Genomic DNA, 22,843 nt, shown 5'->3' with positions numbered 1-22,843 from the left:
CTTTCCAAATTCTCGACAATGATCTGTTTGGTTTGGTTTGGTTTAAATATGGACACAAAAGAACATGTCCTTGAAGCTGGGAACTTCTATCTGCTAACAGCTTGGTACCGAATTTACTGTAATGAGACTCTGCTTGTGTACTTGTGGTATAAATTGTCCAATTATCTTTATGATAAAGAGAGAGAACGGGAGAGAAGGAGAGAGTGAGAGAGAGTTCCCACCCACTGGTTTAGTCCTCAAATGCCAGAAGCTGTCAATCCGGCGCTACCATGTGTATGGCAGGAATCCAACCACTCAAGTCACTACTGTTGCCTCCCAAGGTCGGCACTAGCAGGACGGTGGAATTTACGGTGGAGCCAAGACTTGAATCCAACCACTCCAATGTGGGATGCCAGCATCCTAACCAATAAGCAAAACGTCCCCACTGCGAAGCAGACTTTTAGTACAGTCATGAACCTCAGAAATAATCAAATGCAACATCTGCTTATTAAAGGTGCAAAACTGATTATCTCAAAAGTGAAGAGGAGAAGAGGGAAATGGAGAGTGAGGGAGGGAAGGTTGGAAAGGGAGAAGGGAAAGGAAAGAGAAAGGGAATATCATCACATTCTCAAAACTGTTACACCTGTCAAAAAGTACAAAAAAAAATTTAAATAATCAAGGTGCACTATTTCAGCAGAGCTGAAAGGATTCAGATCACACAAACACCAACAGCTTCATGACTAAACCCCAGGTGCCTTGACTTCTGAGAGCTCCTTCCACTACGGCACTTGCTTGAACTTCAACTTCTTTAAATAAGTCCACCGTCATCTGGGGAGCACCGACGGTGGATGAGGTGCTACAGGAACGCAGAAACTGGAAAGACCTAGCCCCCGGACTCGAGAAAGTTTAAAATAAGATAGACCAATTTACAGGAATTCTGCTTTCATTACAGAAAACCTCGGTCCCTACTGGTGAAACACAGTGTTTGATTTTCCTCCTCCAAAGGGGCCAGCATTCAGCATTCTTTACCATTCTAGTAGCACTCACAAGCTATAGAGCCTCCATAATTGGGGAGGAAGGGGGTGGGGAGGGGGGCTACCATAATAAGTTAACTCCCACTGATCCTTCAAAACCTAACGTCCACTCTGCACTTGTACTGATCCTCTCCGGTGCCGTACACGGTGAGCATCCCCAACCCAAACACCCAAAAATCCAAAATGCTCCGAAATCTGAAACTTTTTGCGCACCGACACAAGCGGAAAATTCCACACCACGAAACTTTATTTCACGGACAAAATTATTAAAGGACCAAACTCAGCTTATGCATAGAAGGCCCCCGCAGGACCACACAAGGCAATTTCATGTCCTGACTCGGGTCCCGTCCCCAGGATTACCTCATTATATACATGCAAAGATTCCGAGGTCCAACACATCTCTGGCCTCGAGCATGTCTGACAAGGGCTACTCCAGCCGTTGCAGCCCCTGCACCTCCGAAAGGAGGAAAACACACTCACTTTTTACATTTTTAGTGGCCGCAGGGACCCGTGGTTTGGCCTCAGCGCCACAGGAACCCCCGTGGCTATGGGTGCACCTGCTTCTCCTCTGGCGGCGTTCAAGCGCCTTCTGCCCGCTCCAGCTCTCGGGCCAGGGCCGCCACTGCCCTCCACACCGCGGCCCCCGGCTGCTCCCTCCCGGGGAGCCCGACTTGGGGAAGGAGGCTGGGGCACCCCGGACGCCCGGCAGGCAGCTCATCACCCCGCTTCAGGACCCGCCGCTCCCTGCAGCCCACTCCCCGCGGCGGCCGGCGGGGCTCGACCTGGGGAAGGGGCAGCGGAGACGCACCTGACGGACACGCGAGGGTCGCGGCTCTGAGGGGGCGGCGGGGCTGCCACACTCCCACGCGCGGGAGCGAAGCCGGGCCTCTCACGCCACGCCACTCACCAAATGGGAACGCTCGCCCCGGGAAGAGCCTACAGCATAGTCACTCACCTGCAAAGAGCCCACCAGCAGCAGCAGCTCCGCAGCCAGCGCCTCCTGGATTTCATCGCTGCCGCCGGCATCGAAGCTCTTTTCTAACCCCAGAGCCAAAGAGGGCTAGTCCTAGGGCCCTGCCTATTGGAGAATCTAGTTGTCACTCACTTTTGGCCCCGCCCCACTGCCCGGACTGTCCGAGGTCGCTTCCGTTTCCTAAATCGCCCGCGTAAGAAGGGACGCTCTGATAGGCTAGCTTCGGAGATGAACACACGCCCAGACCAATAGTAGGAGGGAGTCGACGCTGGTGGGCGGACCCAGGGAAGTAGAGAAACAAACCCGGGAGCGTCGCCGGCGTAATAGAAAAACCTGAAGGCTGGGGAATCTCTCAGCGCCTCGAAGTTCTAGAAGGTGTTTGGCGTCAGAAAAGAAACACCTGCGGACGACGAGGTGTCGCGGGCAATGTCGGAAGAGACGAGGTGACGTTGCTTTTACTCATGGGAAATGTACGGCTTCTCGCACAGGCGCTCGTCGTTTCAAGGGTTTGGTCGAGGAGAAACCTTGCCGGCGCCCCGCGGGGAGGCGGTACCCCGGCCCTGGTGTTACAGGGCTTCCCGTCAGGATTCCGAGGCGGGAGAAGGTGACGGTGGAGTGTGGCGTGAGGGAGCCCCAGTTACGGCGCACGAGAAGCCTAGAAAGAACCCGAGGCCTGGCGCGAGCCCCCCCAAGGCGGCAGGCCGGGGCTCCCACACGGGGTTTCCAAGCTCGGGCGAGAGAGGGCGGGAAGGGGGTGGGCGCGCCCGACCTCGCGGCTAGTTCCCCTTCTTGATGGCTGGCCGCCTCCCCAGCTCGCGTTCAGAGCCTTCGCCTGGGACAGCTTCCTGGTCCATCCTCATCCCCGGTCGCGCAGGCTCGCGACCAGCAGGCAGGCCTCGGGCGAGCGAGCGCGCTCGCGTCTCTGGAAACCTAACTTTGCCCATCTTGACTCAGCGGCACCCTGAGCGTCGCACGCAGTGGGACCCAGCCTCGGTGGCTGCTTCTCTGAGTTAGCCCTTTTTTGCACCAGGACAGCCCTCCCTAGGCCTGCAGCCGGCAGATCTTCACTTCCGGGAGAGACCAGCCAGGTCCCCGCAGGCGGTAGGTCCCTTCTGGGGCTCGCTGGCCTGTGACCTGCGGCCCGACCCGCTGGAACAGCTAGACCAGGCAGCGCCTGGCTCGGCTCTCAGGAGTGCAGCTTCCAAATCTTTCTCTTGCTGTTCTCCAGGTGGTCCGAAGCTCCCTTCTGAGAGTACCTACTGTTGGTGATCTGGAGTTACGGTAAGGACAGAGGCAGAGTCTGATGAGGTCAGTTGTCGCTCCTGGACTGGAGGGCTCATTGGATTTGGTTTTTGCTGTGACGGAGACCCACGGAAAGCCAGCTTGTTAGACAAAACCTTAGCAGTAGCAAACCTCTTCTGCCTTTTAGGAGCATGCCCAAGCGTATTTGATTGATGAATAAGTGGTTTTGATAGAAGAGGGAAGCAGTTTTATCAGTGTTTCTACCCAGTAAGTGTTAAAAAGCAAATTTTAGTCTGGAGCAAGCAGCGTCTTTGTTCGATACGTATCCATGGAGGCTGTTCGTGGAATTTCACGAGTCACTTTTGTCCCAGGGCAGCACTGTTATCCGTAGATATGTGTGTAACCGTACCGTATCCTGGGCCCTGTGTTCTGGTCCGTTCAGTGAACTGTCTCCCTTAGGAGCTTTAAATAATGAGATTCTGGCCCACAAAGATGATCATAAACCCGTTGAAGGCAAAGATGAATTCCAAAAGATACTCAAACTTGATTTTGGCAGGGCCTTAGAACGTAAATTCAGGTAAAGAAACTGAAACTTAAGTGATTTGCTCAGAATTGGTTGACTGGGGACAGAGCTGGCATAGGACGCAAGGTCACTAATTCATAACTTTGGGAAAATGGTTCTTCTTGCTACCTCCCACCTCCTCCTAAAAAATCAGTAATATATATATATATTTTAAAGTGGAATTAATTTTGAAATTAACTTTCACTAAGACCAATTACGACGAATTCAGTTCTGATACAGTATTTATTATGGACACTAGCAAATTATGAAGATTCAGGGCGGGCAATGTGGTGTAGCTGGTGAAGCCGCCACCTGAAGTGCCGGCATCCCATATGGGCGCCGGTTAGAGTTCCGGCTGCTCCACTTCTGATCCAGCTCTCTGCTGTGGCCTGGGAAAGCAGAAGATGGCTCAAGTCCTTGGGCCCTTGCGCCCACATGGGAGACCCGGAAGAAGCTCCTGGCTCTGGCTGTTGCAGCCACTTGGGGAGTGAACCAGCAGATAGAAGACCTCTTTCTCTCTGCCTCTGCCTCTCTCTCTCTGTAACTCTGCCTTTCAATTAAATAAATAAATCTTTAAAAAAAAAAAAAAAAAGAACTCTGATTGACTTATTTATCTCAAACAACTTTTGGTATAGTCCTATTTTCATCCAAACAGGAAATGTAAACACAATAAATTATTATAACCATGTTGTCTCTGTCTTTCTGTTTTGAGTGTCAATATAAAAAATCAATATTAGCCCATATGGTATTCTAAGGATTAGTAGCAGATTGCCTTATTCGTGATCTGAATAAGATATTAATTTATGGTATATACATACTTGGTTAAAATAATTTCACAGCCATGTATACTGATCCCCTAGCTTTTTCCAGATAGGGCTGAACTGGTCCACCAAGCATCAAAATATCATCCACTAACCAGGCATATTCTCCCTTTTCCTGGCCTGGCAAAGCCATTGGCCCCTTCCCTTCGCCAAACAACAAAGCCAGTTAGTGCTGTATCCCATGTATAGGACCATTTTCTTGTCCCAGCTCTACCAAATCATCCTAGCATTGATTCTTTGCTGTCAATGTCAAATCTTCCGTCATACCCTACTTTCTAAAAGATCAGGTTAAAATCTGAAAATCTGCCACCCACAGTCTAATGTAATAGGCCCATGCCTGGACCCCACTGTTCACCTTCTAAGTACAGGACCCCCCTTTCCTGAAACTTAAAACATGGAAATGTTCTTAATATATTAGCCATTCAGATTCTGAATAGGGACCTTCAAGCTACTTGTCCCTTTGTGTCAAAAGTTAAAATTTATAATCCTTAGCCTCAGAGTGCTGTGAAGAATAATGGAGGCATAGATAGCTTTGACACCTCTGAAGAAGAGAATATGGAGAATAATTTTGGCATAGCTTTGACACCTCTGAAGTACCTTTTGTATGCCACCTCCTAGCACTAAGAACTTAAGGTATTTGATCTCAACCTCCGTATCATTGTGTGAAACAGATAAAACACCTAAATAGCCAACGTGCAAATCAAGTGGGATTATGTAGTATGTGCCTAGCAAATAGAAAGCATTCAGGAAATGATAGGTGTTGTTCTTAACAATTACGGTAATGATAAATGTATACAATGTTTAGTGTAAGAGCTCAGGGAAGCCTTGGCCTTGTGCTTTCCTCCCTGTCCTGTTCTTTGCTGAAGAAGACTTTTACAGAGATGGCCGTAAGATAGGGATTTCCCAGTTATCCTGCTGCCACCCGGAGAGGCAACTGGCAGGAAATGAATGTAAAGAGGGTACAGACTCAATGGCAGGACTGGGGCTTCTGACCTTGAAGTAGACGAAATTTCCCTACTGTGAGTATCAACATTGAGCGAACATCTTGAGGTATTAAGGGGCTTTATTTATTTCTTCCTGTTTTCAAATCTGGCATAAGGACAAGGGAAGAGGGAGGAAACTAGAAAACCAAGAAGTGCGTTTTTGTTTTACCAATTCTCTATCCTACTGCTCCAGAAGAACCTATTTCATGCTTTTCTGTGGCAGTGAATGAATTAGTCACAGTTTCTTCCCTGTGGAGCTGTTTTTTAAATGCTGTATCATTTATTTTAACTACATTGAAAAATGTGTTTATTGTATAAGGAAAAGATTACCTGTAATCCTGCCACTCAAATTTTTTTTTTTTTCCAGAATTTACTTTTGACATTTTGTGTATCACTTTTTTCTGGAAATCAATTGTTAAAAAAGCTGGGAATAATAGTATATATGTGCATATATATGGTTTTATGGTATTTTTTTCACTTTGTTATGAACCTTTTCCCATATCGTTTAGACTTCAGTATGTAATTCCATTATGTAAATGTGCATCCTGGTATTATGTCTCCCAATTCAGCCAACACTCTATAGTCTTCAGCATTAAAGTGCTTTCAGTTTCTTGAAAAGATTCAAAGATTTGAATAGGCTGCTGCTTTCCCTAAATGACAGAGTGCCCTGGGAATGTCTTGAACCAATGGCAATGCTTGCTGGCTCCAGTCCTTCTTCCGGGAGACTACTAAAGTAGCCAGAAATTCTTTTCTCATGCCCTGGTATTACAGAGCTAAGCAAGGTGAAGACAGTGGCTACCACTAGAAGGTTTCCTTTGTCTCCTGTCACCCCAGGGTTTCCTATTTTTTTTTTTTTTTAAACAGGCAGAGTGGACAGTGAGAGAGAGAGAGAGAAAGGTCTTCCTTTTGCCGTTGGTTCACCCTCCAATGGCCGCCGCGGCCAGCGCGCTGCGGCCAGCGCACCGCGCTGATCCGATGGCAGGAGCCAGGAGCCAGGTGCTTTTCCTGGTCTCCCATGGGGTGCAGGGCCCAAGCACCTGGGCCATCCTCCACTGCACTCCCTGGCCACAGCAGAGAGCTGGCCTGGAAGAGGGGCAACCGGGGACAGAATCCGGCGCCCCAACCGGGACTAGAACCCGGTGTGCCGGCGCCGCAAGGCGGAGGATTAGCCTAGTGAGCCGCGGCGCCGGCCGGTTTCCTATTTTTTAATCTGAGTAAAGATACTTAGATGAGGAAAAATGGAGGGGTGGAATAGAATTCAGAGCTCTATCAGTTAAGCCTCACAAAACTTTTGGCTTCTATGCCTCCATTTTACAGAGGAGGAAAGTAAGGCTGAGAGAATCTGTCCAAATTGCACTGCTAGTTGAAAAATCAAGAGTTTCATTCAATAAAAGTTTATGGGTATAACTTCATTCTTTGCGGGAAATTAGTTGTCAGTATTCTAGATAAATTTCTTACTTGCACAAAAAACCAAATGAGCAAAAATAACTTGACTGTCCAAGAATTTCTTCTGCTTATGTGTTTCCCAAGTTGGCTAGCATTTTGCCAAAAGGACCATACCTTAATTCGTTGATGAAGAATCTGCTGACTTAGCTTATCCCCCATGCATTTGCTTATTTACTTAAAGAAGTACCCTCCCTGGAAGGTCAGACTCATAAATGAAGTACTAATAACCCTGCAACAATTTAGAACATTACACTTAATTTGTTTTCTTAACTTTATGAAGCATGTTTCCTTAGATTGATGATGTATAACTATATTTTTATGGCAGTAAGCCTGTTTTTCTGATTCCGCTAATAAACAGTCTGAAGGAACTTCTAAAAGTAGCTTTTCAGAATTGTTTAATGCCATGAAGCACCATTAAAATGGGCATATAACCTCTCAATATGACACGTTCAGAGAATAAGTGACACTTGTTTTGTAGTGTAATTTCTGGAATGTCTTGTTAAAGCCTCTTCACACAATCTAATAAAAATCTGTTTCAATCAAGGATATATGTTCTTAAATATTTCATTTCCATCTGCCCACCCACACTCACACACACACACCCCTAAACACCTACACACCACGCCACCTTAGCCCAGCTACCATCACCTCTTGTGTTTTCTCAGTAGCCTCCTGGCAAGTCTTGCTGAGTTCACTTCTACTCTCTTGGATAGCCAAGGTGATATTGGTAGGATGTCTTTGTGATTGTGTCACAATTAACCCCCTTCTCTAGCTTAGAAGAGTGGCTTGCCAGTGCTCCTAATCCTGACCCGTTTGTGATCAGAGTTTGCACATGTGTTTTCTCTGTTTAGAATGCTCTTCCCTTTCCTTACTTCATCCCTTCCCTCCTCCTTTCTCCATTGGTCTAATGCGCTCCTGTTCAATTTGGATATCAATTGAGTAATCATTTCCCAAGGAAAACCTAATCTTGCCTGCTTCATATTTCCTGTGTTAATTACATGTTGTCACAGCGCCAGGCAGCCCTTCTTTCTAAAACTTCACATCAGTGTCCTTACATTGCATATTAACTGCTCTACAAACTTCTTAAATGCATGGACCCTGTTGCTTTGATTTACCTCTGTTCCATATTAAGTGCTCAATCATATATTAACAAATGAGTACATCAAGTAAAAAGTAGACTAAATTCTCTCCTCCGTTATTTTTTGCTCAGTAACACATATATATACACTTACACAAATAAACAAGCACATGTCTTTTTAAAACTTTTTTGTGTTTGTACTGTAGAAGTTTATAAAATGAAAAAGTCACTCATGCATACATTTATTTTGTTAAATTGTATGTGTAGACTCAGAATGTTAATGCTGAAAGAAACCAAGAAATATAATTCAACTCTTATTTTTTTCTTAAAAATTTTTTGCATTTAAATGATACACAGTCTTGTAATAATTTGATATATAAAATATTGCAATGATAAAATCTTATTTCTTTGTGTTGGGAAGCTTCACACTCTTCTGGTTCTTTATAAAATATATAAAATTATTGTAAGGTATAGTCACCCTACCATACTGTAGATGCTTTTTATTCCTCCTGTCTAACTATTTTGATAGTGGTTACCCAACCTCACTCTGGTCTCCCACCCTCACTCTACCCAGCAGCTCCTAGTCACCACTATTCTACTGTCTACTATGAAACAGTATTTTTTAGCTTCCACATGTGAGTGAGAACATGAATTATTTGTCTTTTCTGTGCCTGACTTCACTTACCATAATATCTTCCAGTTTCATCCATTCAACTCCCTTATTTTACAGTTGAGAAAAATTGATGCCCAACTTGGGCAAGAGGATTGCTAAGTTCAAAAACAGTTAATATGCAGAGTAAGAGTTTCCTAGCTCCCAGGCTGAATCTCTAATGGAAGCATATTGCCGGGGATTAATGACCCAGTGGAACTTAGAGACTCAGAAGTAAACAGTGCAGTGGGTAGGGGGCTGTGGAGCCAGTCTGCCTGGGTTGCAGAACTGACTGTTCCATACTCAGCATGTAATCTTGGGCTATTGTTTAACATCCCTGCCTTATTTCTTCAGTTGTGTAATGTAACTTGCTTAAAAGTTATTTAAGCAAGTTAATACATAAAAGAGCTCAGTAAATTTTAGCTTTTAAAAGTGGCCATAATAGATTAAGGATCCACTATAATTCTTACATATAGGGTAAAATCGCCTCGTTGATTTTCTCTTGTTTTCTTCAGGAGAAAAACAGAGTGTGAAACTGGGAGGCCTTCATGGGGTGTGAAAAGCTGCTCCTAGCTGATAAGGTTTCAGGACCTACATGACGTAAAGAAAGACATGTGATCACTTGGTCAAAACAAGTGCCAGTGCACAGATGCCAGTCAGCTGAGATAACATAAAAGCTAAGGGGTTTGAAAAATACAGAGTGAAAAAACCTTAAATCTAAAGCAGTATAAAAAAATCACAACTTAGAACAAAAGATCTACTTCAAAACGAAATCATCTTTAAGCTTCTAAGTTTAGCCCTGTGGTATGAAATACTTTTTCACTGGGTGTAAGCATTTTTCAGACTACCTGATGTGCCAGGTAACACCTACCTTCCTTCCTTCCTTCCATCCATCCATCCATCCATCCATCCATTGATTTATGGGGCCAGCACTGTGTCACAGCAGGTTAATGCCCTGGCCTGAAAACACCAGCATGCCATATGGCCGTCTGTTCTAGTCCCGGCTGTTCCTCTTCCCATCCAGCTCTTTACTATGGCCTGGGATAGCAGTAGAAGATGGTCCAAGTCCTTGGGCCCCTGCACCTACATGGGAGACCTGAAAGAAGCTCCTGGCTCCTGGCTTTGGATCAGCACAGCTCCGGTCGTTGCGGCCATCTAGGGAGTGAACCAGCAATGGAAGACCTCTGTCTCTGTTTCTACCTCTCTCTGTAACTGTCTTTCAAATAAATAAAATAAATCTTTAAAAAATAAATCTTTAAAAAAAGAAAAGAGTGATTGATTTATTTGAAAGGCAGAGCAGCAGGGAGAGAGTGAGTGATCTTGCATCTGCTGGTTCATTTCCCAAATGGTTGCAAAGCCGCTTCCAAGCCAATCCAAAATCAGACCTCCATCCTGGTGTCCCACATGGATGGCAGGGACCCAAACACTTAGGCCATCTTCCACTGCCTTCCCAGGCTCGTTAGCAGGGAGCTGGATCAGAAGTGGAGCGGCCAGTACTTGAACCAGCACTTCGATATAAGATGCCAGCCCCATTACACCATTTAAAAATAGAACTTTGAGAGTTGTCATTTCTCTAGCTACTTCTAGGTATTACATCCAGAAAAAATCTACTTTAGCAATAGATCTATGACTCCAACATGAGTGAGACCAAACTCTTATGTTTCCCATTTGATCCTCACAGTATCCTTATAAAATAAATTTAGGAAATAGCTTGACTAGCTTCACTTATTATAAGTATCAAATAAGGAATAATTAGGGTAAGTAATTCATTACTAATCTTAATTGTTACCAACAACTGAATTTTGGTCTCTCCATGCCAGGTAAGTGTCGTAAGTAGTCCCCAGCGTTGTTGCTGTGTAACAGAAGACACAAATAGAAAAATTGCTGCTTGGCAAGCACATGATGTAAGAAATAACAAGAGAAAAAAAGTTAGTATGTTGTGTTCTTCCTACTAGTTGTGATCTATAACATGAGTAATGGCAAAGGCTCCCAAATTTCTTTCCCAAGTGACTACAGTTGTGACAGTTGAAGCAAAGTACTGCAATGCCAAGTGAGCTGTATTTCTCCACTGTTGGAACACTAATCAAGTTCATAGGCATCAGGCAGCATCTATAGCTTCCTAGAGCTTTCTTTCTGTAGAGTATTAACTTTAAGACAATAGGAAAACACCAGTGTTCTCAAGCTCCAGACCCAACTATTTGAGGGGTCAGAATTCATGAAGGAGGCCAGCATTGTGGCGTGGCAGGTGAGGCCTCTGCCTGTGGTGGCCACATCCCATGGAGGCGCCATCTCAAGTCATGGCTGCTCTGCTTCCAATCCAGCTCCCCGATAGTGCACCTGGAAGGGCAGCGGAGGATGGTCCAACTGCTTGGACCCCTGCACCCATGTAGGAGACCTGGAAGAAGCTCCTGGCTTTGGACTGGCCCAGATCCAGCCGATGTGGCCATCTGGGGAGTGGGCCGGTGGATGGAAGATTCTCTCTCTCTCTCTCTGTAACTTTGCCTTTTGAATTAATAAATAAATTTTTTTAAAAAATTCATGAAGGTATGTATTATGAAAAAATGATGTGTAGATTTCAAATTTTTGCACCAAATAAATTTGTTTTAATTCCATTTTTACATAGACTTTTTGAAGTACACCGATATTAGGCAAAAAAAAAAGAATAGTCCAACCATTAGGGGCTGTGTTGTGGTGTGGTACATTAAGTCACTACTTAATATGCCAGCATCCTAGTTCAATGCCAGTTCAAGTTCTGGCTGCTCTGCTTTTGATCCATCTTCTTGTTAATGCTCCTGGGAAAGCAGCAGAAGATGGCTCAAGTACTTGGGTCTCTTCTACCCACATGGGAGACCTGGGTAGAATTGAGGCTCCTGATTGGACCTGACCCAGCCCTGGCCTTTACAGCCATTTGGGGAATGAACCAGTAAATGGCGGTCGGTCGGTCGGTCTCTCTCTCTCTCTCTCTCTCTCTCTCTCACTCTCCCTTTCAAGTAAATAACATAATCATAAAAAGGGAGGGGTGAATGCTTTCAGTTTATCTCAAAGTACATTTATCAGTCTAAGTCTTCATCTTTTCATAAACTCAGCTATTTCCTTATGCCTTGCTGAATCTTGACCTTCTCTAAAACTAGGAAAGGTAGAGAAAACAAGAAGAATTTTCAGAGATTCACAGATCAACAAATAAAACTGGTAAGAATTATTCATTGAATGCCTCCTAATGTTTTAAGAACTTGTGTCAGGAATTTTGAAGGAAGTTAACTGATGTTTTTATTGCCTGCTATAAACAAGTGGCCATGTCTTGGTGCTCAGGAGCCACCCCCTCTCCATGAGTCTCTATCAACTTCTCATCAGTTACTATCATGGAACCAAAAGGAAATACTTAATTCAGTATGTGTCATCTATTTTTGTTTGCTAAAGGTTTAGTGAAGCTGAAATCACGACTTTAGAAATGCTGTGACTACAGAACCCTTGAAAACTTCCGTTTACTGATGAGGTGCACCGTAAACATCCTGAATGTGAGAGAACATCTGCCTTTGGTGCTTATAATGTGTGTACTGAGTTTCTGAGTTCCCCTGAAAAAGGAAGCCGAGCATTATAATCATTACTATTACTTGCTTCTTTTGGGAACACAGAGTCACGACAGAGTATTGGAGACTACATGTTGTATGATTCCATTTGTAGTAAACTTAGCAGAAGAGACACAATTATGGAGACAGGAAACAATCAGTGAATTCCTGGAGCCAAGAACAGGAGCAGAGATTAAATGCAGATGGGTACTTGGGAACTGTATAGGTTAATGGAAATATACTAAAACTGGATTATGGTGATGGCTGCACAATTGTGTCATTCAAACTTTTAAAATTGTACACTTAAAACTGGTGATTTTATGGTATATAAATTATAATCGCCCATCTCAAATATTGTGGACTTTATAGAGTCAGATAGACCTGTTCAGATTCCTGGCTGTGCAATTAACTAGTTTTGTAGCCAAGTTAGTGAATCTCTAATCTTCAGGGTCCTCATGTAAAACAGGAATAATGATATTTATCTCTGGGTGGTTGGGAAGATTAAATGGAATAATATACAAGGTACTTGAAAAATTTTGAAAACCGAGAATAGTTTTTGTTTTTGTTTTTGTTTTTGTTTTGACAGGCAGAGTTAGACAGTGAGAGAGACAGGGAGAAAGGTCTTCCTTCCGTTGGTTCACCCTTCAAATGGCCGCTACAGCCAGCGTGCTGCACTGATCCGAAGCCAGGAGCCAGGTGCTTCCTCCTGGTCTCCCATGCGGGTGCAGGGCCCAAGCACTTGGGCCATCCTCCACTGCACTCCCTGGCCACAGCAGAGAGCTGGACTAGAAGAGGGGCAACCGGGACAGAATCTGGCTCCCCAACCGGGGCTATAACCCGGGGTGCCCGTGCTGCAGGCAGAGGATTGGCCTAGTGAGCTGTGGCACTGGCCCCAAGCATAGTTTTTTGATAGTATACATTTATTTCCCATGAATTTTTGAAGGCCTTAAAAAATGGGTTTCAAAAATTTTTTGCACCCAAGTACACTCGACTTTTAATTGCATTCTCTGCAAACTTTTTGAAGTGCCCTCATGTATGTAAAGTCCCTGTCCCATTGCAGTGCTAAGCGAATGAGAGTTCCCTTCCTTCCCTAGTGTGGGGAGCAACTGGGAGCAACTCGGACTAGACTAAGTTACTCGAATTAAGACTTATTCTATGCATCTGCTCTCCCACAATATGGCGCTGGGAGAGGAGGAAACAGCTTCTACACAGCTGCCTCCAGTTCAACCAATAAACAGCAGGACCTGCTCCTGATTGGAGGAGAGCAGCATGCTCGGCGTGTGGGTAGCAGAGTTGGGATTGGTGGAAGAGGACTATAAAGGAGGAGAGAGACAACATGCACCAGGAACATCTATCTGAAGGAACACCTGTGCAGCCCCCGAGAGAGCCGGCCGGCGGTGTGCCGCGCCCCCGCGGAAGTGGGGAATGTGGCAGGGGAAACCGCCCTTCCACAGAGGTGGAAGGGTCGGTAGCCAACCCGGGAAGAACCAGCAGCAAACCCGGGAAGGGCTGAGCAGACGAAAGAACAACGCAGGGTCCTGTGTCATTCCTCCACGAAGACGGGGAGCGACACCTAGGAATATGTAAAGAATATTTATTATTCACTGTTCACCACTTGCCTTTGTTTGCTGTGGCATTGAAATAGTTTGGGAGCAGCTGTACTGGCTTCTAACCTCCTTTCAGAACAACCTGACTCTGCTGCCCACACTGATTACTCTCCCATCTCTCCTCCTGTCCCTGCTAAGCATTTTCATCAAGTGACATTCTCTGTCCCTTTGCACATGCCCTTCTTCCCTGCCACATGCATCTCTCCTTCCACTTTGGACACACTCTTAACTATTCTTTGTTTTTTTTTTTTTAATATGTATTTTAAAATTCTGTAATATTTCAAACATACAGAGAATAGAGAATAATATATAAAATATAACTTTCTCACCTCTTGACATTCTGCCATACATACTTCAGAATGTTTCATTTAGACAAGTCTGTGAGTGAGTTTACTTCTTTGTTTTCAGGTGTGAGGAGTGGTGGGGTATGGACTAGAATCAGTATAATTTCTGTGGTGGATTACATATGAGATTATATAGCTCAGTGTTTAAATTTACTTTGTTCAACAAAACTTCATTTTTGTTAACAGTGGTCTTCTGTATGTATTCCTGTATCTCACTCATAAAATGTTAGTAAAGGAGTGAGAGTTTCCCAGAAGTTCATTGACAGGTGAGAGATGGGTGCATTACGTAAAGCACCATCCCGCTCATGAGATTAAATTTCTTAGGGATGCATTCTCGATGTCACCTCCCCTAATACAGCAGGCTTGCTTGTATTCATGATTTTGATTTTTGAAACAGAAAGTTATTATGGTCAAAGCATCTAAGATAACACAAAGAACCTGCCAAAGATATATCAATTAATGTGGTTTTTTTTTTCTGGAAAGATTGACAGAATAAAATAGAAGCCACTATAACATAGTAAGTACTTTTCAGATTCTAAGTGTGTGTCCCACATTTTTTGTTGTTGTCATTAAAATAAAATGACTACTGGACAATTAGAAAATACTTCCTTGTCACCTTTTAGTTCATTCAGCATTTTGTTCTTTATCTTTTTGTGTAAAGGACACAGGGGGCTTTTGGCTTCAACACCACGTGTCTGGTTCTCTCTTCAGAGTCACCCGATCTCCATTCAGACAGCATTCATTACACACCTTGACCATTTTTTTAAATTTATTTATCTATTTCGTTATTTGTTTGAGGGGGTGTGGAGAACACAAAAAAAGGAACAGAGACACAGACAGAAAGAAGACAAATAGAGCTCCCATCCCCTGGTTGACTCCCAAAATGCCTGTAACAGCTGGGGCTGAGCCAGACCAGAACTGGAAGCCAGGAACTTGATCCGGATGTCTCACATGGGTGGCAGAGACCCAGCTGTGTTTGCCATCACCTCTGTTTTCCCAGGTGCACACTTGAAGGAAGCTGGAATTGGGAACAGAGTTAGGACTTGAACCTGGGCACTATGCAGACATCCCAAGTGGTGGCTTAACTGCTAGACCAAATGTTTTCTGCCCCAACTTGATATTTTATTTTTATTATTTATTTATTTTATTTGAGAGACAGAGAAGGGGGAGAACCAGAGAGAGAAATCTCCCATCTGCTGATTCATTCCCCAGATGCCTGCAGTGGCCCGAGTTGGGCCAGGGCAAACCCAGGAACTCAGTCCCAGTCTGTCACATAGGTGGCAAGGACCCAACTGCCTATCGCCTGCTGCATCCTAGAATAAACATGAGCAGGGACCTGGAATGGAGCAGAAGTGAGACTTGAACCCAGGCACTCCAACTTGGGATGCAAGCAGATCACAACATAACCACAGTTGCAAGGCAAATCTGAGGGTTTTCAGGCTTTTTTGTTTTGTTTTTTATTTGAAATGCAGAGAGGGAGAGAAAGAGAGAGCTTCCATCCACTGTTTTACTCCCCAAATGCCAAAGCCAGGAGCCAGGAACTCAATCCAAGTCTCCCACATGGCTGGCGGGGGGGTCCAAGCACTTGAGCCATCTGCTCTGGTGGGTGTTATGGTTTCCAGGCTTTGATTGATCTTTCCAGGAATCCTCCAGAGACTTTTGGGAAACTTTAGGGCTTGAGTCACTGCTCTCTTTTCCACTCTTAGACTTCTTTTACTTCTGTTCTTTGATCCACCGTTCTTTTTTCTTTTTCCTTCTGATTTTCATAGATTTTTGTTTTTGGCTTTCCCTTTGCGTCTTCATCACTAGTGTTTATTTCAGAATTCAGTCACTGTCAATTGAGTTTTCTTTGGGTAATTGTTTTCATCCTTTTCCTTGGAACTTTTTAACCATTCGATGATTAACAGCTGCTCTCTCCCCCTCCAGATCCCTTTCTTCTTTGAGAGGGGGAGGCTGAAGGGGCATCCCTCGTTCTCTGCTGGTGTGAGGTGCTGCAGGATCAGGATCAGGAGTGTTCAGGGAAAGTCTTCCTATGCTGGGAGCTCCCACTTCCCCAAGCCTCTCTCTTCAGTATAGGCTTTCTTCTTACCTATGATGTTAAGCCACAGCTTATCACCAGTGTGGGGTCTTCAGTACTTTTGTAGGAGGTCAAAGAAAAAGCAGAAGAGAAGATGTCCCAGGGCTCACAGGCCACTCTAGTTCCAGAGGAGGAGCAGTAAAGGTTGTTTTCTGTACCAATACACTTGAAAACACAGATGAAGTGCAGGGAAAAAATCACTGAGAGGCTGGCTCTGTGGTCTACCGGGTAAAGCGGCTGTCCGTGGCACCGGCACCCCTTACGGGCACAGCTCAAGTCTTCGCTGCTCTACTTCTGGTCCAGCTCACTGCCACTGTGCCTGGGAAAGCAGAAGGAAGATAATATAAGTACTTGGGCCCCTGCACCCATGTGGGAGACACGAATAAAGCTCTTGGCTCCTGGCTTTGGCCTGGCCCAACCCTGAGTGTTGCCATTTGGGTGTGAACCAGAAGATCTGAGCAGTAGGTATGAAATTGTCCAAGATTTATGACAATGTCACATTAGTGAAAATGCAGAGTTATGAGCTCATGCTACTAGGTACTATCAGTTTGGGAAATAGTTTAGGTGAGTACACTCCATGAACCAGTGATTTCAATCCTAGGTGAACACTTTGGAGAACATTTGCATATGTGCAACAGGTGTCATACATGGGTTTGTTCATATTAGCACAGAACTGACAATAACCCAATTGCCCATCAGTCAGAAAACAGATGGATAAAGTGTGATAAAGTCACAAAATACTTTAAAGGCAGTTAAAATGAGTGAACTACATACAGCTATACACATCTACATGGATGAATGTCAGATACATAATTTTAAGCAAAAAATACACAGTGATGCTATTTACATAATGCCCACCAATATGCAAAATTAAACAAATCATATATTTGTAGAGATACATAAGTGATGAGATGATAAAACTAGAAAGAAAGGAAACAATAACTGTAAAATCCAGAATAGTAGTTCCAGGTTGGGAGTAGGGTTAAGAGAAGTACTGGTAATTTCATTTTCTTAGCTAAGTGGTGGGTTATTGACCATTCATTTTATGTAGATCACACGTACACAAGGGTGCTTCAAAATGTTCGTGGGAAAATGGAATTAGAAGCTTATTTTCATGCAAAAGGCTTGAAATCTATGCTTCCTGTTTCATAAGATTCATTTTCCACAAACATTTTGAAGACTCTTCACATATATGTGAAATATTGCACAACAAAGAAGGAGGAGAAGAAAAGTGGGAGGAGGGAGGAAAGCGAATGAGAAGAGGAAAGGAAGAGAGAACAGGACACTGGGAGTCGGGGGCGGGACGAGTACTCCTGTCCACGATGCCCTAGGATCAGGTTCTGAAACCAGATATCCATGTGGCTTTTGAGGAGCTGCTAACTGTTCTGAGTCTCCCCTTTCATACCACTGAAGTGGTAGTCTGCCCTGTATATTTCATTTTTATTGTGAGGATATCATGACATATTTATACGTATGGAGTATCTCTTTGGAAAGTGGCCATGTCCTAAAACGTGAAGCAAAATGGAAATTAATGCTTCAGATTATTACTGAGCTTTCTATTGCCAGACCTGGTCTCTCTTTTCTCAGCCAGCACGTAAAGCAGAAAGCCGGTGTTCTGATCGGCCTTCAAGATTAGTTTGCTCTTCTGAGAAAACTGAGAGTGGCTCTCCCAGAGCAACTGCAGTCTCAGGCTACAGAACTGGAGGGCTTTTCTAATCGGAAGGCCAGTGTTGCTCGGAGGAGAAAGCACACGTGAAGGGGTTGTCACTCTCATCTCAGTCTCAGAAACTATCATGATAGTCAGCGTGGTGGCCGACATGCCTTATATGTGCCAGGCTCTGTGCTACTTCCTGTCCATTGCCTTTTTTAATTCTCACAACAACCCTGAGAGGTATATCATCTCAGCCCATTTTTCAGGTGAAAAAACAGGACCACAGAGAGTTGACATGAATGACACAGTCATCAAGTGACTGACAGGCAGATCTCCTCCCCAGAGCTCCCGAATGTCCACTGGGCAGCTGGGACTATGAGATCCTCACAGCTCAGAGCACTTTAATTTTCTCATCCTGTTCTTTGCTTGGCATAATTGTCTTCCCCATATTTTGGTTGGACCTGGAACTTGGCTATTTCTCCAGCTCCTGACTACTACTTTAACTACTGGCTACTGATCTTTTACTTTCTTCATAATTTATTCTATTTTTAAAATTCATTATTTTATCACTTCATGGTATGTAAATATGTGGTATTTATAATATATGTACATACAGATATTTAGTATTTGCTATCATTTGTTTTTTCTATGACTTTTACCATTTTAAATTCTTTTTTTAAATTTTTTACTTTTTATTTTTAATTAGCTTGTAACAGATTCAATGTGATTAGTAGATACAACTCCATTTTTTCTTTTTAAAGATTTATTTATTTATTTGAGAGGCAGTGTTACAAGAAGCCAGGAGCCAGGAGCTTCCTCTGGGTCTCCCACAAGGGTGCAGGGGCCCAAGGACTTGGGCCATCTTCTACTGCTTTCCCAGGCCACAGCAGAGAGCTGGATCGGAAGTGGAGCAGCGAGACTTGAACCGGCACCCACATGGGATGCTGGCACTGCAGGCAGCAGCTTTACCTGCTGTGCCACAGCGCCAGCCCCTCTGATTAGTCTTTCCATGCCTTTCTAACCCTTTCTCCATGTATGCACCCCGTCTTTTACTATTTCTTACTGCATCTATGAGTGGGCCTTTAAAGACAGCTGTGAGACCTTAATGGATAAACTCCACACACATGGAGCAGACCACTGAAGTAGTGACATGGTTGTAGTCTCTGGCGCCCACATGTGGGTGCCTGGAGTTGTCATTGTTACTTACTTCTCTTGCTCTCCTTATCTAAGTGTATGTGTACACCTGCCCATCTCCCCTGCTGCTCTACCCAACCTAGCTGCATGTATCCTATCTCCCCTGCCCCCTGGCTCACCTCTGATACTGGAGCAGGAGGACTTTACAATCAAATCAGCTAAACAGTCTGTCCCTCACCTAACCCATTTCACACATGTATAGCTCTCTTTTTATCTGTTAACCTCTGTCACCCCAGATTTACTATTCGTAACTCTATTTTAGACTCCCTAATTTTGATGTTACAATTAATTCTTTCTTGGCCTCTCTAATCAAAATTGTTTTTAGTTGTCTACTCCTGGACAGGATCTATCCTTAGCAATTGAGATTAGGAGTTGAATAAGTAAACACACAAAAAATGTATCCTTATATTGTGATTTTTAAAAAATATACGGTTGAGGACTTATATTCACAGAGCATGTGTGCTTCTTGTAACAAACTGGTTATTATGAAGTCATCAGTACTGTTCTGTAAAAGGGAAAGAAGAAAATCCAAAGAGAGCATTTTTCCCTTTCTTTTTGGTACGCAATGTCACATACTAGAACAGTTCATGTGGCTCAACTCAGTGGTCTTGTGTGGCATAATACACAGTATGGCCGGAGTCGGAAGACTGGTCTCTCCCACAGTCTATTATACTTATCATGTGACCTTAGGAAAAGTCACTTAAACTGCAATCTAAGTTATTTGTCCGAAGTTGTTAAACTACACGGCCTTTAACAATCTTCTCAACAAAGCAGTTGAGGACCCCCAAAAAGTACTTGGGTGTTTTTGATTGGGACTCTGGACAATAAGAAAGGAATGTAATCCTTATTCTCAGGAAACATCATTTCATTAAAATATGACATTTTAAGTAGCTAGCTATAAGACATTTTCTCTCTTTCACTATTTAGGATGAACTTGGTTCAAACTGTCCTAATCTCAGGTATAACTAACCTTTTCCTTCTATTCTTCTAACCCTCTTTCTAGCCCTCTGAAAATTAAGCATGGTAAGTCATTGTTCAAAACACCAAATCCTGTTACTTAGCACTTATTCATGGCTTTTTGTTTATTTTTATCTCCTTTTTTCTTCCAAAGTCACAACTTCCAACTGATACAGATAGAACATTTTTATTCTTTTTACTGCTAGCATTACAATGAACTAAATATAGTGACTAGCCCTAATGTAACTAGGGCCTGGGTGATTTTCAAATACAATTTTTAATGCATTGCTGGTTAAGAGATTTTTTTCGGGCCAGTGCCGTGGCTCACTTGGCTAATCCTTTGCCTGCGGCACTGGCACCCCAGGTTATAGTCCCAGTTGCTGTTCTTCCAGTCCAGCTCTGTGCTGTGGCCCGGGAGGGCAGAGGAGGATGGCCCAAGTGCTTGGGGTCCCTGCACCCACATGAGAGACCGGGAGGAAGTACCCAGCTCCTGGCTTCGGATCAACGCAGTGCCAGCCATAGCGGCCATTTGGAGGGTGAACCAATGGAAGGAAGACCTTTCTCTCTCTCTCTCTCTCTTACTGTCTATAACTCTCTGTCTCTGTCTCTCTCACTGTCTAACTCTGCCTGGCAAAAAATTTAAAAAAAAAAAGATTTTTTCCCCTCATGACACCGAATTTTTTGGTGTTTTTTCTAACAACATTTCTCCAAGTCTCTGGACACCAACTGGATGTTCAACAATTCAACTCAGTTGTGACACTAACAACAGAGAGTTAGTGCAGACCCCACAGGTTAAGGGCTCAGTTCTACAGGCTATTCCCCACACACATTTCACATGACAGTCACAAGTAGGCCTTGCATAGTTTTCACTATGTAAATCAGAGGTTGCCAAGGTCTCCTTCCTGGGTTCGAGGATTTGTTGGAACAGCTCACAAACTCAGGAACACACTTTACTTACTGGTTTGTCATCAAGGCTGCAACTCAGGAACAAATGGAAGAAATGCATAGGGCAATGTTGAGGGGGAAGTGGTGGGAATGGAACTTTTATTCTGTCTGCATGCCGTACTCTCAGCATCTTGATTTGTTCACCCACCTGCAAACTCTGAGTTAGGTGATTTCATTTGCAGGCATCATTGATTAGATTACTGGACAGGGACAATTAATCTCTTTTCTAGCTCCTCTCCCCTCCCTGGAGGTCTTGGTGGAGAAGGGGCTGAACGTTCCAAGCTCCTAATCAAGCTTTGGTCTTTCTGGCAACCAGCCACCATCCTGAACTATCTGGAGGCCACCAACAGTTACCTCATTACAACTAAAGATTCTGCTATCATTTTTATTTATTTTTCTTTGTAACATTTTATTTCAGAAAAGTTTTCATTTCCCAAAACAAAGAATGTGAGATAGTAATACAAAGAGTTCTCACATACTTCTCCCTGAGTCCCATTGACTAAATGAACTAATATTCAAGTCATTTCTATCTCTCAGGACATTCTTTTTTATTTATTTATTTATTTATTTATTTGATAGGCAGAGTGGACAGTGAGAGAGAGAGACAGAGAGAGAAAGGTCTTCCTTTGCCGTTGGTTCACCCTCCAATGGCCGCCGCTGCAGCCGGCGCACCGCGCTGATCCGATGGCAGGAGCCAGGATCCAGGTGCTTTTCCTGGTCTCCCATGGGGTGCAGGGCCCAAGCACCTGGGCCATCCTCCACTGCACTCCCTGGCCATAGCAAAGAGCTGGCCTGGAAGAGGGGCAACCGGGACAGAATCCGACGCCCCGACCGGGACTAGAACCCGGTGTGCCGGCGCCGCAAGGTGGAGGATTAGCCTATTGAGCCACGGCGCCGGCTCTTCTCTCAGGACATTCTAAGAGTTTTATGAACTTCAAACCAGAAGCCAAGGACAAAAACTAAGCATCTTTGTATTGTTTCACATTGACTTAAAAGAAGTGAGATAGCCTCCTGTGTCAAATATGTAAAATGAAAAACTGCTAAAACTGGAATGATGAGCAATGTAAATTAGTGAAAAGCCTAGGATTGCTTTGGGGAAATTGCCAATGACAGTCCTGGGATTAGAAGATTAAGCCTAGGGGTTTCTACAAAGAGGAGAATGAGATCTTCATTAAGCCTGTGTCTTTGAAGGGAGCTAATGTGGTCCCAGATCAATAGTGCCCCCTAGATCCATGAAGAAGCAAATGTAAATCCCCAATTAAGGCATTCTGATTTGGAAAGAATAAATTCAGCCAAATAAAACTTATAAAAAGAAATTAACAAACATCAAATGAATGAAATTCAGGAAATGACTCATTTAAATTTTTTAAAATTTAAGATATAGGAATTATCAGAGATAATTATGAATCAAATGTTCTAAGAAATCAAAGATTTAATAAAAACTGGAAAAGATCAAAATATAAATCTAATGAAAGTACCAGGCATATTTGAGAAAAAAAAACAATTAGAATATTTAGAAATTAGGATATAATTATTGAAATAATAATTCTGTAGATGAATTAAGCAGCAAAATATATGTAAGTGAAAAGAAATCTGAGGGAAAAACTCAAAACATAATACAGAGAGAAACATTAATATGAAAGAGTGCTTAAGCTACAGACAATAGATAAGTAAGTAGAGCACCTCTAATTAGAGTTCTGGAAACAAAGAATCGTGGAAATAAAGGAAAGACAAA

The 22,843-nt window shown here is 43.7% G+C and overlaps 1 protein-coding gene and 1 long non-coding RNA gene across 18 annotated transcripts in view; one reads left to right on the top strand and one right to left on the bottom strand.

Annotated features, from left to right (window-relative positions):
• BPGM (bisphosphoglycerate mutase) overlaps positions 1 to 2,156 on the bottom strand; it is a 31,006-nt gene extending 28,850 nt beyond the window's left edge. The window contains exon 1 of one of the 2 annotated variants that reach the window (XM_008258120.4): positions 1,969 to 2,156. The gene's annotated coding sequence lies outside the window, so the exon portion shown is untranslated. The remainder of the gene's footprint in view (positions 1 to 1,968) is intronic. The other variant, XM_008258121.4, reaches the window with a different exon arrangement.
• A 111-nt stretch (positions 2,157 to 2,267) lies between these two features.
• Positions 2,268 to 22,843, top strand: part of LOC103348646 (uncharacterized) — a 105,799-nt gene continuing 85,223 nt past the window's right edge. For 5 of the 16 annotated variants that reach the window (XR_011387463.1, XR_011387464.1, XR_011387467.1 and 2 more), the window contains exons 1-3: positions 2,455 to 2,590; positions 3,017 to 3,087; positions 3,215 to 3,267. This is a non-coding gene — a long non-coding RNA (uncharacterized lncRNA). Of the gene's footprint in view, positions 2,430 to 2,454; positions 2,591 to 2,947; positions 3,088 to 3,214; positions 4,383 to 22,843 lie in introns of those variants that run through there. The other 11 variants (XR_011387472.1, XR_011387470.1, XR_011387474.1 and 8 more) reach the window with 10 other exon arrangements.

Source organism: Oryctolagus cuniculus, chromosome 3 (assembly GCF_964237555.1).
Source record: "Oryctolagus cuniculus chromosome 3, mOryCun1.1, whole genome shotgun sequence".
Classification (NCBI taxonomy): domain Eukaryota; kingdom Metazoa; phylum Chordata; class Mammalia; order Lagomorpha; family Leporidae; genus Oryctolagus; species Oryctolagus cuniculus.
Note: the sequence above shows the minus strand (reverse complement) of the source record. Positions and strands in the feature narration are given on the sequence as shown.